Source organism: Haliotis rufescens, unplaced genomic scaffold (genome assembly GCF_023055435.1).
Source record: "Haliotis rufescens isolate VD_foot unplaced genomic scaffold, xgHalRufe1.0.p SCAF_9, whole genome shotgun sequence".
NCBI lineage: Eukaryota > Metazoa > Mollusca > Gastropoda > Lepetellida > Haliotidae > Haliotis > Haliotis rufescens.
The window spans coordinates 33750227-33764859 of NW_025964383.1; the positions used below are offsets into that span (position 1 = coordinate 33750227).

Below are 14633 nucleotides of genomic sequence, written 5' to 3' on the forward strand. Positions count from 1 at the left end.
TGACTAAAACGTTGATGATAGTACTACTTAATTAACACGGCTGCATCACACACTGCGTTAACGCTTCAGTTGATCGCTTCGTAATTTGAATGATGCGTCGATGGCACTAAAAAACTGTTCACAATGCACACAATGATCTCATACAGAGTATCTACTCATGATACATGCTCATGATGAGTTTTTATCACATGTTACTTGATTTTGGCAAGTCCGTTACAGGAACCGTTTATAGAGCTAGCAAACAAATGCTTGAATTCGAGATTCTTCAGAGAAATTCTACCTGCTAATGCAAGCATCGTTACAATATAGGTTCTTGGTCCATCGCCACATGAAACAAATAGGAGTACCACAAAGTCTTCCTTACGTTCGCGTTACATATCTCCAGTGGAAGCACCATCATGAATCAACAAAACAAATTACAACGGAATTGCAGGGGTCTTAAGAAAGACTTTTAATGAAATACAGCTGTTAATTTGAGATTTTTTCACCGTCAGCTTTTTTTTATCCTTGAAACATATCTAAAAACACAGATCATTTTGATATCCGTCAGTACAGTTCTGACCACTGGTTTTCCCCTCCTGGTGATAAAGCTACAGAAGGTTCTTCTATCCTGGCGAGGCAGGGCATAATCCATAGCCCTGTTCCACCTGACACTAAACTTCAAAATGTTGCTGTCCGTGTAACTTTGAACATGGTTCACTGTACCTTTCACAACTATCCGCCAATCAGATCTTTAGACTTTGTATGCTCACCTCCCGAAGCCTTGTATAATCATTGGCGATTTAAATTGCACTGACACCTACTCTGCCCTTGATCTTTCACTTTCATTTAAATAGTCGGTCCATGATGACCTTTGTGGAAGTGACCATTTTCCAACAATAATTACAACTATCAATCCTGCTGATGAACCACCTTAAAGACGGTGGAACTTTACAAAGGCCAATTGGTCTTTATTCCAAACATTACGTACAGTGAGTGAGTGTGAGTGAGTTAAAATTTAACTTCGAATCGGCATTATTTCAGTCATATAGCGACGTGACCAAGTTTAATATGTTCACAGTTGAGTCATTTATGCTAAGTACTATTTAAAAACAATACGTGAAACATACTTGAGCATGCATACTATATTTAAAACCCATTTATGAAACATATTTGAGCATAACAATATAATACAGTTATAAAACACGGGCTATAGGCCACCAGTAACCAAAGCTAGGCCACCTCGATGGGGATCATGGGGACTTACAGTACCTTGGCTTCCTGCATGATACCCCAGCAGGATTTCTGTCATCGCTTTAGCTACTGCTGGTTGTGCATAATACTAGCCAATATTAAAAAATAGTCATCAATGAGTTGGCTTAAAAACACTGGTTGATGATAGTTACATTGATTATGATAGGATTACATGTCACACAGGGGAACAATATTTTAACGCTACGTTAACCTCCTGGACAGAGCCTTCAATAATGTCAGTTGATAATAGCATCACACCAAATTTAAAAACAAGCATTTATTTATTCATATACATATTTAAAATTTATTATGCAGACCAATTTCTTTCAAATAACAGATAACAAGATGCCCGCCGACACGGGAAAAGAAATCTTTCAGATTTACGCCTTGATAATGTGAATCCCTTGCGATTGCAAAGTCCACACAGTTAAGCAATCTCAAAGATGCTATTACACGATTTACCACTTATTCTGAAATTGCCAACAAACATGGTGAAACTTTGGCAAACCAATCCTCATCATCAAATTATAACCCTCAATTTCAGACCTTTCGACAACATTCATTTTCAGCTCTGAAATACTTGCCCGACTCATATTTAGAAACTTTACTTAATAAATTTGATGATATATGGACAACAAGACATTTACCTCCTTCGTGGCACAAAGTCTGGACGGGATTCATCCAATTACAGTCCAATATCATTAACTATCTGTGTTTGTAATCACAACAATCAATTAGTCTGGTACTTAGAGACTAATAACCTGTTGAGTGACATCCAGGGTGGTTTCCGAAAAGACAGAAGTACCATTGACCATTTGATGTGTTTGAAATCATTTATTAAAAATTCCATTGTCAAAAAACATACTGTATCAATCTTCTTCGACCTTGAGAAAGCATATTATATAGAGTGGAAACATAGTATTATAAAACATTTGCATGAATTTGGATTGAGGGGCTGATTACCTCAGTTCATATCTCAATTTTTAAACAACAGACAATTTCAAGTACGAGTGGGCTCTACCCTGTCTGATCATTTCGATCAAGATTAGGGCGTCCGGGACCTAAAGGCAGCATCCCATCATCGTTGTGGATGATTTCAACATTTTTTGTCGTGGCAAGAATACCCAGGTAGGAATCAATAAGATTCACGAACTTAAACCAACAATCAGTCATACCTACTTGGGTTGTCGTTTTACGACGATGTTTTATTGGCCACGAATATCTTCTTAAAACAGATGAAGACGAACCTCCTAAGTGTACCCCTTGTGATGAAAGGTTCACCATCAAGCATATATTGCTTGACTGTGTGGACTATGCAATTGCAAGGGATTCACAAAACCAAACAGTAAAACTGAAAAGGTCTCTTTTCCCGTGTTAGAGGGCATTAAATCTTGAGGTACTTGAAAGAAATTGATGTTTCCAAACTTTTAAAATATGTATCAGAATTACTAATTGTTTTTTTTTTAAATTTGGTGTGATACTCTTAGCAACAAAGATTTGAAAAGCCTTTGTCAAAGAGGTTAAAGTACCGTAAAATTATTCTCCCCCTGTAACTATCATCTACCAGTGTTTTAAGCCAACTCATTGCAAAGTATTTTTTTGTATTTTTCGCTAGTACTGTGCACAACCACCAGTGGCTAAAGTGATGACGTGAATCCTGATGGGTTATCGTGATGGAAGCTGAGGCACCATAAGTTCCCATGATCCCCAGCGAGGTGGCCTAGCTTTGGTTACTAGTCGCTTATAGCACGTGTTTTAAACAGTTATAGATGATATTGTTATATATGCTTGATAAATTTGTTTTTAGTTTAACATTGTATTCATGACGAAATTGTGTATATATTTACTTGTTCACGTCACTGTGTGGATGAAATAATCCTGAAGCGACATTAAATTTCAACTCACTCTCACTTGCAAATCCAAATGATTCTCAATTATTCGTATGTGGATTTCAGATTCTGTAAAAATGTTTTAAAAATCTCCATCGGTGTTTCGATTGTTACAAAATATCGCATGTTTGGACAAGGCTCACACTTAGGAAAGAGTCCCTTGAAGATCCGGGGTAGCATAGGTCTTCAGCAAACCATGCTTGCCGTAAATGCGAAATACTTGTCGTAAGAGGCAAATAACGGGATCGGGTGGTCAGGCTCACTGACTTGGTTGATTCATGTCATCGTATCCCAATTGCGTGGATCGATGCTAATGATGTCAATCACTGGATTATTTGGTCAAGACTCGATTGTTTACAGACCGCCGTCATGTAGCTGTATAATATTGCTGAGTGCGGCGTTAAACAACAAGCAACCAAATAAACACTCTGAGGAAAGAAAACAGTCAATGACCGAATGATATACATATTTATGTTTTGCCATCATGGAAAGTCTGGCGGTAGAAACATAAATAGTTTGAAGTTGTTTTCATTGCCAACATAAGCGGTATATATATGCATGACTTCATTGAATATTTGATCAAAGAAGTTGGTATAAGTGACATATAAAAAAATATGAAACCTCAATGACAGATAATTACCAGCCTCGATAATCCGTTGAAACAGATTGTACAGGGCAAGAATGTGAACATCATTACATCAAATCCCTGTCTTAAGGAATTAACTATTCCTTAATACATTCAAGGAAATGCTTTCTTTATGTTCACAAAAGGATATTTGGGGCATGTGGAAGAAAGGAGATATTTGCTTGGGGGTTTGGAGTCTCATAATATAATCAGGTTCAATAATCCCGACTTTGTACACCACTGTCCCACATCGTGGACTTCAGAGCTTCACGCCTTGATCCATGGGGCATTTATCACTAAACGTGATGACGATAGATACAGTGGCATCTTTAACTTCAAGAGTTCAGGCAGTTTGTCAAGGAAAAAGCAGATGGCATCCAGAGGTTGCCGGAATGGACTTGGAGCAGGGGGTTTGGGTCAACACGGGCGCTGGGTGTTCCACCCTCCTTGCTGGACTGTGCATATGAAGTGTCTGCTCGGATTGTCAAATCAAAATATGGAAATTGGCCAATAAGATAAACTTCAGCTTCAGGCATACCAACGACCTGATATTGTTCAAGTATGGTCACAAAACACATTCCCTTCCGTCGGTTTTCCATCCCGTGAAGATTCCGGGATAGAATAGGTCTTCAGCAACCCATGCTTGCCGTAAAAGGTGACTATGCTTGTCGTAAAAGGCGACTAACGGGATCGGGTTGTCAGGCTCGCTGACTTGGTTGAGGCATGTCATCGATCCCAATTGCATGAATCGATGCTCATGATATTAATCACTGGATTGCCTGGTCCAGACGCGATTATTTACAGATCGCCGTCATATAGCTGGAATATTGCTGAGTGCGGCGTTAAACAACAAACCAACCAACCAACTGTCGATTTTCCCACATGAACTAGCAATAAAAAAGACATGTAAGGCCGCCTCATCAAATTCGTTCTTAGATCTATGCATAAAGTTTCAGCTTTATAAAGAGCTATCCACGGGTATAAATATCTACTTCTCACAACCTTTGAGGTACCGTCGAGCATTCCCTGGCTGCTTGAATTATGGAGACTGTTTTGTCGCTTCTATTCTATAGTATTTATACCAGTGGCCTATCCATAACAACGTTTTACGAGATAATATTGTCAATTATTTTACATTAAACAGTGTTAGGTGGTTTCTGAATGGTAAATACATGTAAGAGGAAAATGAAACCATCGACTGAAGTATGCTTTGGCTAACACATGTGTTCGTTGAGGCCTCGATCATAGTTTCAATTTCCATGTATTTCAGGTTTTTGTCAAGAAGGCCCGCCTCTTATGTGCAGTACATTCTCTTACATCCCCATACGGCTGTTCATAACTTCACCAGAGTTGCCATTACAGGTCATACACAAACACAGGCCCTCAAGTAAGACCTATTTACATCGATTTGATTTTGTATTATTTTACCTCCTCAAACTGTTAACGCGTAATCTACTCATCTGGTTTCGATTTTATCTGTATTTCCTAATCAGCTTTCTGTCACATGTAATACATAAAAAGAATATGGCATATTATTATGAAGTCACTTGATTATGTATAGCATTATACTGTACATAAGATATTATGTTTTATTTTTTCAGACACATTTTGACTGCTTTTGTACTATTGTAATGTATTAGCATTATGATGTACACTACATATGTTTATGGTTTTTTTTCAGACAGATTATGACTGCTCTGGTACTTATAAGTCTTGCCTATATGATCCTTTCAACACGAGGTAAGAATATTGGCCAAATGGTTTCACATACCCGTATTGTACATTTGTATCCTTTCCGAGTTTTGAAACACGAATATGTTTACATTGAGGATTAGTTTTTGTACTGACTTATTACATACATGATTGAACGAGTGTACAACATGTCATGATTTCCACTGATTTTCTTCTGTTTTGCAGCCAACCACTGTCGTGACAACCAGCACTGCTTGAAATGTGACACGATTTCAGGCAACTGCATCACAGAATGCGAAACGGGATACTTCGACCGAAAATGCACGTCTGTTTGCAGCGAGAATTGTAAGCAGAAAAAGTGTAAACTACTGGAAAGTTTAGGCACTGGGAATTGTACAGAAGGTTGTGAACCTGGATATCACGGTACAAACTGCAATGTTGCTTGTTTCGAGCCACCGGAAGACTGCTCCAAATGTCCAGGTGGGTGTGAGGGACATTTTTGTAACAAAGGCGCTTCATGTTTCTCTGGATGTAAAGATTTCTTCTACGGCTCAGACTGCAGGAATTGTTCCAGTAGATGTAGATCCTGCAATAGGATATCAGGAACGTGTGACCGCTGTCATCTACCATATTATGGTCTGGACTGTGAGTACACGTGTAATAACTGTTCGGGATCGTGTGAGGCTAGATGTGAAGGCTGTACAGCTGGTCACTTTGGAAAAGATTGTGAACCATGTTCTGAAGTCTGCGCTAATTACACTTGCAATTCGAACATCGGTACTTGTTTCAATATGTGTAACAATGGGATGTATGGACAATTCTGTAATCTTACCAGTAATCTATGTATAGATGATGCGTGTGGTCAGAAGACTGGAAATTGTATCGATGGATGTTTCATCACAGAGGAAGGGTGTACCCATAACTGTTCAAGGGTTGTTCCCACAACTGAGTGCACGACTGGATCCTGTGACCCAGGTAAATCATATTTAATGAAAACTATTGATTAGTTTTATTAGCCAACGAAGTTTCCAGTACTCCATAGAGGTACACAACTTAAAGCATGGCCAGAAGTTATTGAGAGTAATCTTACTAATTTGGCTATCAATATATGTACTAGATCAAAGGTGTTTGCAGAACTTAAACTCACTTTGATTCAAGGGAGACAACACCGCGACTAGTATTTGTAAAGTATGACAATAAAACAGGCGCATGTGCATAGAAAATACTAGGCATGAAATGATTAATGGAGGAACAGTCCTACATTTCATGTGTGGGATGCCGAACCATTTTGTATATTTGAGGTGATATGTACACTGATACTGTAAATCGCCAAACTAATGCGTGTCCAAATTAATGCGACTGCTGACCCCTAGCTAAAAATGCGACTCAATATCAATGCAACTCATCCCCTGCACATCCCAAATGGAATGACATGTAGCCTAATCTTAATCAAACCTCCCTTAATGCAATCGAACAGCAAATAGCATCGCTTATCAGCACTGAGTAGACCATTTCCGTAAAACAATTGACAGTGTTTTCTCGAAAACAACACACAGTTTTTCCGTTTATTCTGTTGACTGACATTAAGGAAGTTCAAAGGCAACAAAATCATTGAACCAATATCAGGTCACTGATTGGTATGCGCAGAAGGTGTCAACAAACATGAAGGCAGATGCCAAGACAAAGGCTGTAAATCTGAGGATAAGTGTTTGTATTCTACAAGGATATCTCCAGCACAAGTTTTGTATCGTGGGTATTCAAGCAAGACAATGGTCCAAATCATGGCGCGAAACATTCTCAGGTACGGTTTAACGAGCACAATGTTGCACTCCTTGAATGGTCCAAGTACAGTCCGAACCTGAACCCAATTGAAAATATTTGATGAATCTTGATTGACAATATCATTCAAAATATCTGAAAATTATATGTGAAATCAAAGCAGAGGTCGTGAAATATTGAGACCATATGATTTTCTAACTTCCCTGATAGGCAGTATGCTTCGCCGCATTGAAGCATGTGAAGCGGTGATTTGTCATTTGATTGAGGTGGTCTTACAAAATATTGAACAGTTTGCTTTTTTGTAGCTTCAGGTAAGCGGTGATTGTTGGACAAACTTATCTCGTGTTGTATCACTCAATAAATCTATAATTTACAATGTTGTCATTCTCAAAAAATTCTGGTTAAACTATGCTTCCGCATCTCTTGTGATCTCCTTATCCAATGACATTTTTCAAATTGATAAGTATACACTCTTCAAAAAAAGAAACGCACAGATAGATTCTTCGTAAATGTATTGAAGCTAATGAAGTCGATAAATTTGATTTAATATCATAGATACGTATGTGACATTTTGGAGCTCGATAGTGACCGCCCCGGGCAGCAATCACGGCTCTGCATCTCCTCGGCACTGACTGGATAAGTGTATGCATTCTGCCCTGCGGAATTCTGCGCCACTCTGCTTGTAACGCGTTGGCCAGTTGTGGGAGTGTCTGCGGCGTGTTCTAGAACAGCTCCCTCTGACGGTCAATGAATAGAAGAAGTCGAGGTTGAAGTATTTGATTCATGTAGCGTAGGATATGGCCCCCCAACACCAGGGCACTACCGACACCAAAAATGTCGAATTCACGTTCACAATGTGGGGCAAAAAGCTCATTTCCACGACGATAAACACATTGTCTTCCATCTCGCCGGTGAAGAAGAAATCGTGATTCATCGCCAAACCACACTCGTCTCAAGTTTCCAAGGCTGTAATGTAGGGCACCAACGCAAGAGTAGCTGTCGATGAATCTGTTGCAAAACAGGGACAACTGGTTTTCAGGTTCGGATTCCAGCCTCGCGAAGATGGTTCCTGACAGTCTGGTCCGATATCCTCCTCAAACCAGGGATGCGTCCTGCAGTTTCCGTAGCTGTGGCATTGCAATGACGTAGGTGGAACAGTCGAATGTAGCGATCCTGTGCAGCGGTGGTAACTCTTGGTCGGCCGGTTCTCTGGATGGTATGAACTGTGTGTATCGGTCCCAAGGCAAATGGTGCTGTGGTGGACGCTGAAGTGACATGCAACAGAAGACTGCGATTCCCTATTTGAATACGTCCTATGGCGATGTTCCGATCGGCAGCGCTGAGTCTTGGCATTTTCGAACTTGAACATTGTTGACAATGGAATGACAAATTATTGGCTTATGCTACCCTTTTTATAGCCACTACTACGAGTTACGAATGTATAACTTGCACGTGCATTTTGCTCTACTGTTTTGCCCCATGACATTTTTGCACAAGTGTGAAAACAATGCCGTTTAAGACATTGCAGATCCACAATGGCTGCGTTTTGAACTACATACTACCTGTGCGTTTCTTTTTTTGAGGAGTTTACATGTTACTTAAGTTATGAATAGTGACAGTGTTGCATTAAAATATTGTCTCTATTTCATTTCAAGATATTGTATTCTGGATTTACCAGAGGTAACATTGTTGCATTAACTATCCTTTTGCTTGGTCACAAACTTCCTCAAGTTTAATATATAAACCAATAAGAATGCTATAAAGGTTTCATTTGAATTCCAGGTAAACATACAGGTCTGACTATTTGAGGTGAGGTGAAATTGGGCTTAACGTCGCGTTCAAGATTAATGCACTTCAAAAGCGACGCCCTTGCACGTGTGTGTGTGTGTGTGTGTGTGTGTGTGTGTGTGTGTGTGTGTGTGTGTGTGTGTGTGTGTGTGTGTGTGTGTGTGTGTGTGGCTTCTTGTACTAGTACCGATTTTTTAGTGCCATCCCACTGAGATACCTACCGCTATTTAATGTGAATACCCCACTCAGACACAGTATACTGTCTCCGAGCCGAGCCGTGCCTGTTTTAGACTCTTAATGCCAAGCGACGCCAGGCAGGTTAACAACAAGTACTATCCTTTATTGTCTTTACGTATGACGCGGCCGAGGATCGAACCCCGACCTTCCGCTCTACCACTTGACCACTGAGGCTAGCCTGCTGTGTCATACTACTAATAATTCGTATAGACGTATCACTCCAAGTATACTTGTTAATACTTTTGATTTGTTTGAAAAGGCACAACCCGTATAAACGTGTGTATGCATTTCTGTTTTCTTTTTTCTAGACAAGCAGGCGCCGTATGCCGTGGCACTGATGGTAGCACTGACTGTAGTAATGCTTGTCGCAACAGCTGTATGCTACATCTGTTACCGCATGGGTCGCTCCTCCACAAGGTAAGCATATATTCTAGTGTGTGTGTGTGTGTGTGTCTGTCTGTCTGTCTGTCTGCGTGTACCTGTCCGGACTAATGTCTATTTTATAGTGCTAGCCAATTGAGGGCCAGGCAGGTTTACAACAAGTGTAATCTTTTAACGTCTTTTGATATGACGCGGCCTAGGATCAAAACCCCAACCTTCCGTTCTCGGGACAGACGCTCAACCGCTAGACCACGGAGGCGGTGAGCATACGTTGGGATAAGTTAGAGAGTTTTCCCGCATGCCTATTCAAGAGTATCCTCGCTTCGGCCCATCCTAATGACCGAAAGGGAGAATTGCATATAACATTTATTTAACACATCATTGTAATCCCCTTTCAATGATCGGCCAATTGATAAAATGATGAATGACACATGTAATCGCCACAGGTTCATGAACACCTCCGGAAATCTCTGTCATCACGTTTATCGTGTGGGCCATTTTGACTTCCTGAATTTGATGTAAACGTATGGTGACGCTCTGTCACTGTGACCACGTGAGTTCATCGCAAGCTCCGACGTTCATACAGTTTGGCTCTCTCTCTATGAAGGTTCATGCACACAAAGTCAATTCTTAAATATACGACGGACGGTAGAAACTACGTGTACAGTATAACGTGTCTGAGTTGGGTATCCATGTTAAACGGCAGCAAGGTTTATCAGCTGGCAAGCACTATAGCTTTAATCCGGACAAGAACACACACACACACACACACACACACACACACACACACACACACACACACGTGATACACGCGCGTCGCAATGTAAGTGAAATAATCTTGAGAGCGACAGATGCTGCAGTTCTTGCACCTATTGCTTCTACCTTAATAATATTAAAGTTATAAGCACCTTCGGTTACTGTTCGGGAAAATATGTGCCCAATGGTAGACAACTTTGAAACAGAAATGCCTATGCCTCCGATGCCTCGGTCCAATGACCTTGATCTTCTATCTAATTCATGAGTCGCCAGAAATTTAGATTGGGAGTGAATGATAATTGCTGAATGCCCAATCAGCAATATTGCAATTGTAATTAACATACATCTGATTTAAATTGGGAAAATAAGTTCATACGTCAGAGGACAAAATATACTTCGCCTTTTGAGCCACTAACTTAATGTTATTGTAAACTAAGCTGCATATACCTATATAAAGATGTTTATAAATAACAAAGGTGTGAAACAAAACATAATGAAAGGACTTCCAATACGACCAGAAAGCTACTCACTCACCCGTTTGACAGGACGCAAACCCTTATTCATTCTACTTTAATTTGTGCATTATATAATAGATCCACCTATCAGGAGAAATCGGGCTCTTCGCAGAATACGGATGAAGGAGGAGAAGTAAACTTACCACCTGGCAGGGATGCTGCTACAACATCGAAACAACGCAACTCTGAACATGATTACCAGGAGATCGATACAAATGAAATGGGGCCAGTGATTGTGTTTCTCTAGACTTTGGTCAAGCGATGTTTTTATTTACGGATCCGGTGATTTGAGAGTTTTTTTTATGTTTCCGCAGAATCTGAAAGCCCCTTTAAGTAATCAAATATGTAACAAAACGTGTTCATGCATGTCCGGACACAAGCTATAAATTCACCACGAGAGCATGTTTAAATAATTGTTCTGGAGTTTAGCAATCAAGACCTTGAATTATAAGTTTATCTTTATGATACCTACCGACCGCATGTCCCGTAAACCAAATGCTAAAAATGGCCTCGTAAGTGAGGGTTTGTAATGAAGGAATGTGTTTTGCTTAAAACAACCTATATCAGTCAAGAAGCATACCGAAGAGAATTGTTTCTCGACCCTACAATCAATAGATACAAACATAATAAAACCCAGGTGTGAGTAATATGTTATATAGTGGACGAACTCCGATGGTGGAACATAATTCATCGGGGAGAAACTTTGAACCTACAATCAACAGATTCTTACAATTGTAGAGCCCTAAACGACATACTCAACTTATGCCAATGTGTCCATGTGGCCTTACAATTTAATAGACCAACGGTAATTTGTTAGATACCCATAAAACATTCTATGCATATTTTACGCATGTTGTTTTGTATTTTTTTCCCAGAGGCTTAAAGAAAAGACGTTTGTATATACAAATTTGTCATACCATATTTTAGTTACCTTTTGTTCATGTATATTGTGTCGGAAATATTGGTAAAAAGTTTATTTTGTATGTGTTTTGATTTCTGTCGTAAGTTATCATACGTACATGTAGTATGCTCCTGCTTCCATGCTTATTAGAGAAATTGATTATCCATAGCACATAGGTGAACAATACAAATGAAGTATATGCACTTCTTTTTCTCCAATATGCACTCTCCAAAAAAGAAGATACGCACAGGTAGATTTTTAGTAAATTTATTGTACCTAATATAGTCGATATATTTGATTTAATATCATAGACACAAATATGAATTTTTGGAGCTCGATAGTCACATGTTGTCGTTAACAAAGACATTGAAAACTGTTCATTGTCAAGTCACATAAGGCCACAAGGTTGCGCTGAACTCAGTATCTTGTGTGACCGCCCCGGGCAGCATTTCCTCGGCACTGACTGGATAAGTGTATGAATTCTGTCATGCGGAATTCTGCGCCATTCTGATTGTAACGCGTTGGTAGTTACGTGAAGGTAGTCTACCGTGACACGAGCTGTCTGCGGTGGAGCGTTGTCCTGTTGAAACAGCTCCCCTGACGGTCAATGATTGGAAAAAGATGAGGTTGAAGAATTTGATTCATGTAGCGATGTGCTGTCAAATTTCCCTGAACCACAACCAAGTCAGATCTCGTGGTGTAGGATATGACCCCCCACACCATGACACTACCGCCACCGTCGAATTCACGTGCACAATGTGGGGCATACGCTCATTTTGACGACGATAAACACATCGTCTTCCATCTCGCCGGTGAAGAAGAAATCGTGATTCATCGCCAAGCCACACTCGTCTCCAGTTTCGCAAATTCCAAGGCTGTAAGGTAGGGGCACCAACGCAAGCATCGCTGTCGATGGATCTGTTGCAAAACAGAGACGACAACTGGTCTTCTGGGTCGGATTCCAGCCTCGCGAAGATGATTCCTGACATATCCTCCTCAAACCAGGGATGCGATCTGCAGTCTCCGTAGCTGTGGCATTGCAGTGACGTAGGTTGAACATTCGAATGTAGCGACCCTGTTGAGCGGTGGTAACTCTTGGTCGGACGGTCTGCAGTGGAATTGAACTGTGTGTATCGGTCGCAAAGGCGGCAAATGGTGCTGTGGTGGACGATGAGGTGTCATGCAACAGAAGACTGCAATTCCCCTCTTAGGTCCTATGGCGATGTTCCGACATTTTTTGACAAGTGTGAAAACAATATTAATGCCGTTTAAGACATTGCAAATCGACAATGGCTGCGTTTTGACGCACCGTTTGTCGAATATCAGGCCACCAACATATATCCAATTTATATACCGGATTTTTTGTGTAGGCAGGTTCAATGAACTCCATACTACCTGTGCGTTTCTTTTTTGTGAAGAGTTTTACTCCCTTATCTGCCAATGTTTCCTAAATAAATGTTACTATACCTTTGTGTCTAAACATCAGGAAATCTGACACAATGGTTTAATATATCTTATTAGGTATGTTACAAGTTATTTTTATACAGCGTACGTATTTACGTGTGGAGACGCGTGCGCGATATTGTCGTGTCCTGCTCAAGCAGTAAGCGCATCATGTTGTTGAAGTTCTAAATTGAGCACGTCTAGCATTGTGTGACACACGAACCCCTTACAACTTGACACTGACAGGCACATTACATTCACAAATAGACCACTCTTGTAAAGGGGGATTATACACCAAGGGACGTGAGGGAGAGCAGATAGTTTGTGCTCGTGGTGGATAGCTCCAGGTAAACCTTTCTTGGCTGTTGTAACTGTATTCCTAAATGCGAACCCGGTAAGTGAAATCTCAATGTTTATCAGGGTTTAGTGGGAGCATAATTATCAAAGCGAGATTATAACAAGAGGCCAATAGGGTCTGTATCGCTCACTTTGATATTTACGCAATCATGACAAAATTATACATTTATATTGTACATGTATGCAATACTGAAAATATTTCGCAATTTTGACCCTGTCTGCATTTAAAAGGGGTGGATGGCAAATCTGACAGCATGAACGTGTACTTCTCTAGATACAAATGTAGCATAAAGATCTGAACCGTTTCCATGTTATGATCCAGGATCTAAGTTTCCAGAGGCAAGGATGGACCCCAGAGCGAATCCTATTGGCATAAATGTATTATTCTCTTTATAACAAACAAATGTATACAATGTATATGTTTATGATAGGGCGGGAATAATATCGATTTGCATGTTATGGTCAAGGTTCTATCTCCTTTGGGAGTGCCGGACTGATAAACAGAAGGGCCAGTCCTGTTAGCATATGTGCATTCCTCTCATTATTCTCAGCAATTGAACATATGGTTATACAGTGGGGATCTTAACTGTGTCCAAGTTATGAACTCTTTTTGGCCCCGCTCCTCAGCCCTTGGGGGTCAGCCCCTCCGATGGTACAATTGTTAAGTCCCATCACCTGAGAATACTTCCAACAAAATATGATTGATGTCCATCTCTTAGTTACAGAGAAACAAGTCGTTTAAAGCAATATTGCCAAATTACCCCTATTTCGTCCTGCCCCTCAGCCCCTTGGGTGGTGATTAGCCCTTCCATTTGTACAATTTTGAATCCTCACTACCGGAGAATGCTCACAACCAAACATAGTTGATATCTATCTCTTAGTTCCCGAGAGGAAGTCGTTTAAAGCAATATAGCCAAATTACTCCTATTTGGCCCCGCCCCTTTGGGGGTCATCCCCACCATTTGTCGATTTGGAATCATCACCACCAGAGAATGCTTCCAACCAAATATGGTTGATATATATCTCTTAGTTCCAGT

The 14633-nt window shown here is 40.3% G+C and overlaps 1 protein-coding gene across 4 annotated transcripts in view; it reads left to right on the forward strand.

Annotated features, from left to right (window-relative positions):
• The first annotated feature begins 13537 nt into the window (after positions 1-13537).
• Positions 13538-14633, forward strand: part of LOC124111166 (protein draper-like) — a 91211-nt gene continuing 90115 nt past the window's right edge. For 3 of the 4 annotated variants that reach the window (XM_048391549.1, XM_048391551.1, XM_048391552.1), the window contains exon 1: positions 13538-13633. The gene's annotated coding sequence lies outside the window, so the exon portion shown is untranslated. The remainder of the gene's footprint in view (positions 13634-14633) is intronic. The other variant, XM_048391550.1, reaches the window with a different exon arrangement.